This window comes from Salvelinus sp. IW2-2015, linkage group LG9, assembly GCF_002910315.2.
Source record: "Salvelinus sp. IW2-2015 linkage group LG9, ASM291031v2, whole genome shotgun sequence".
Taxonomy (NCBI): domain Eukaryota; kingdom Metazoa; phylum Chordata; class Actinopteri; order Salmoniformes; family Salmonidae; genus Salvelinus; species Salvelinus sp. IW2-2015.
This window is the reverse complement of record NC_036849.1, coordinates 21,060,573-21,064,479: the sequence shown is the minus strand read 5'-3', so window position 1 is coordinate 21,064,479 and position 3,907 is coordinate 21,060,573.

The window sequence follows — 3,907 nt, the reverse complement described above, 5'->3', positions numbered from 1 at the left end:
CCTTGCTCTGCATGGGTAACGCTGCTTCATTTCCCACCTATGGGTGGCCCTGCCATTTTCAAACATGTTTTCAGTCCATACCAGGTTGAGTTTCCTTGGGACTAGTGAGACAGAGAAAACCAGCAGCTGTGACGCACTGACTGCCAGGGCCAGGTAGTGCTGTAGACAGCTCTCAGTTCCTCCCCTGTCAAGATGATCAAACCTCTACCAGCAACAGAGTTAAAAACTGGCCCAGAACAATCCACAGAACAGAGTCCTGGAGAGCAAAGATTGCCACGTACCAACCAGTAAGTTAACACTTGTATTATTGCAAACAGCATAGCGAACAAACAAACACATTATTAGTGGAAGCACTAGCATTTCCATGTACCCATTACAGAGAACAGACCGGTCTTGCGGTCAATTTTCTCCTTTCTCATGCTGTTGCTCGGATCCCTGTCTGTACCAGACCCCAATGATAAACAATCAGTCCAAGAAGGCCCCAAAGATGTGGACAGCATGAGGGTATTCAGAAAATGCACCTTCGTGTGTAAACAGACCACCCATCATCAGTATACAGTCTAAAAACACATCGACATCAGATTCATCACTTTATCGGCTTACCTTTAGGGAATGTCTGGAGTAGGCCAGCCATTTTCAAAGCACAAATCCAGATATCTCCAACAGCAATAAGAAGGAGTGACAGGGTTTGGTCTTCCCAAGGACAGCACCTATGCAATGAGGAGGAAGCTGTGCCACATCTCTGCAACAACAAGCTGGTCCAAACACAGGAAAAGGTTCAATATTTATGATATATGCTTCCAACAGATAAACTAAATATAGATATAGCTATAATAAAGAAGAAAATGCCTATCCAATACACCTTCAATCATAACTTTCTCTATACCTTCTCTATTTATCCGATCTTCCTATGTTTGAACATAGACGCAACACCGTTCAGGATAAACTGCCCACTGGAACAGCCTATGGCTGCCACTAGGAGGGTAAATCCGCGTTCCACTTGAAGCTGTACCGCACCAGGAATGTGGCCAGTAAAGCCAAATTACCCAGGAGATCACCATCACTATGAACATCTCTTGACAATTCTTGTGAGAAAAAAAGGAGGGGGGGGACCCCCAAACCTAATATGTTCACAAGCTGGGAAAAGATTGTATCACAGTCTTAAGCCTGGTAAGCAGATAGAGTTGATATTTTTTGTTGCCCCACACCCAAATATTGTGTTATCACTGAAACTTGTTGCACGATGCAGCTAGCTGTTATGTGGGAAGGCTTTGGGAGCCATATCCACCCAACAAGTCGAGCTGCAACTCTTGCTGCCCCACCAGATTAAGCCACTTATTCACTCATAACCAGTGTCTGGCTAGCTCCCTACTTCATTTTTTGGTTTCTCTCTCTCGACTGTCTGTCTGTAAACAAACCACTGTAGGCTATAGCCTCAAAACAAGTGAAAACTATCATTTTGATCTCATGATGAGCAGTCCTTGTACCCATCTGTTTGTCTATTAAATTTGAGTGGTATATTCTTCCAGTCCCATCCTCCAGCCTATCACTCCAGCTGTAGTGAGAGATGCTTTGTGTTCTGAAAGCCTGATTACATTTAACTAATATTATTCCCGAGCATGGCTTAATTAAGAAATTTTGTCTCCTAAAACAATATTAATAATTATCTTGAATAAAGTATACCTCTGTACACCACCTTCTCCAAAAAGCACATTACAATTTTTCCTTTTAACTCACTGCGTAATATTGGTGAATGCATGTTGTTAGTTTGTACACTTTTGTCAATTTCAACATAACGAAAATACTACGATGAATCCCCGTCTGCAGAGAAAAAAAGAGCAAAGAGCCAGCAGACGAAAGCGTGCAGACTCTGTGCATATTGGGGAGCCATTCGGCGCTTTCTAACCCAAAAATACCCAAATGGTTCCAAAACAAATTGTCTGCGCTGCAACCCCTTTCTACGTGAAACTGGAATGTCCCATTGGGGCAAGAAGAGCACTACTTTTTGTACCCTCTGTTTTATTCTGTTTATGTTTACAATCAAAATATCCCGGCGCTGCTGCCAGGTGTTGGGCAATCCCTATTTTGTACAGTTGCATGTAAGTAGATGACGTTACATATTGTGTTTTTTCATTTAGATAAATAACAGTTTACTTTAAACGCATTTGTAAGTGAAAAAATATGCTAGTAGGCATAATCCCAGTAGAAAATCGTCTGCAGGAACCTACTGTAGCCTACATTTATCCAAACGTTTCATATATAAACCCTATGTAATGTGGCTTTTGTCCTAAATAAGGAGCTAGATACTCAACATAGGCAACATATTTAGCACCCATAGCATGTGTATTGGCCTTTGACTCAGATATTAACACAACAATAATTTTGATCTGGATTAAATGTTTTGAAAACCTGTGCCCAGGTTGTCAAATTGCTCCAGTGTGAGTGGTTGAGTCTGAATAATATAAACTTTATCCTAAAGTGTGCACTTGTTTACACTCCCCACAAATCTAAAAGTATAGACCGCTTTCCAGTACACGACACAAACGTCATGCACAGATGACGCGACTCTCGCAGTAAGAAAGCCATCACCATCTGCACACATTCAACATTATTACAATTGTTACTTCCAAACAAAACAATTTTTTTAGGTTCTCATACGCTTGCAATTATGTTTTGATTATTGCTGAACAGTCGCTAAGATTATATTTGGCTGTGATCTTTGCAAAATAACTATTTTGTATGCAGCATGTTAGCTAGTATGCTAACGCTCATTGATATAGGCTGTAGCAGAAGCTCAGTGGTGTAAAGTACTTAAGAAAAAATACTTGAAGTACTAGAGTCGTTTTTTGGGGTATCTTACTTTACTATTTATATTTTTGACTACTTTTACTTAACTACATTCCTAAAGAAAAAATGTACTTTTTACGCCATACATTGTCCCTGACATCCAAGTACTCGTTACATTTTGAATGCTTAGCAGGACAGGAAAATGGTCCATTTCACACACTTATCAAGAGAACATCCCTAGTCATCTCTATTGCCTCTTATCCAGGGGACTCACTGAACACAAATGCATTGTTTGTAAATTATGTCTGAAAATTGTACCGTCTGGTTTGCTTAATATCAGGAATTTGAAATGAGTAATACTTGTACTTTTGATACTTAAGTATATTTAAAACCAAATACTTTAGACTTTTACTGAAGTTGTATTTCACTTGATGACTTTCACTTTTACTTGAGTCATTTTCTATTAAGGTATCTTTACTTTTACTCAAGTTTGACAATTGGGTACTTTTTCCACCACTGCAAAAGATAGCCAAATAGCAATTTTACTGGTTGAAGTTGAAGTGTTTTAGTATACTGCAGTTGATTGCGATGATGACACAAACATTAAATGAAGCAGGACATTCAAACTAGCCTTAAAATCCAATTAATCCAAAAGTAGTGTGAAATACACTCATAAGCAACATGTAAATAGAGTTTTTATTATATACTGAACAAAAATAAGTGCAACATGCAACAATTTCAATGGTTTTACAGAGCTACAGTTCCTATAATGAAATCAGTCAATTAAATAATAATAAATTAGGCCCAAATCTATGGATTTCACATGACTGTGCAGGGGCGCAGCCATGGGTGGGCCTGGGAGGACATGAGCCCATCCACTGGGGAGCCAGGCCCAGCCAATGAGAATTAGTTTTTCCCCACAAAGAGGGTTTATTACAGACATAAATAGTCCTCAGTTTCATCAGCTGTCCAGGTGGCTGGTTTCAGGCGATCCCGCAGGTGAAGAAGCCGGATGTGTAGGTCCTGGGCTGGCTTGGTTACACGAGCTCTGCAGTTAAGAGCCAGCTGGACATACTGCCAAATTATATAAAATGACAAATGCGGCTTATGGTAGCAGAAT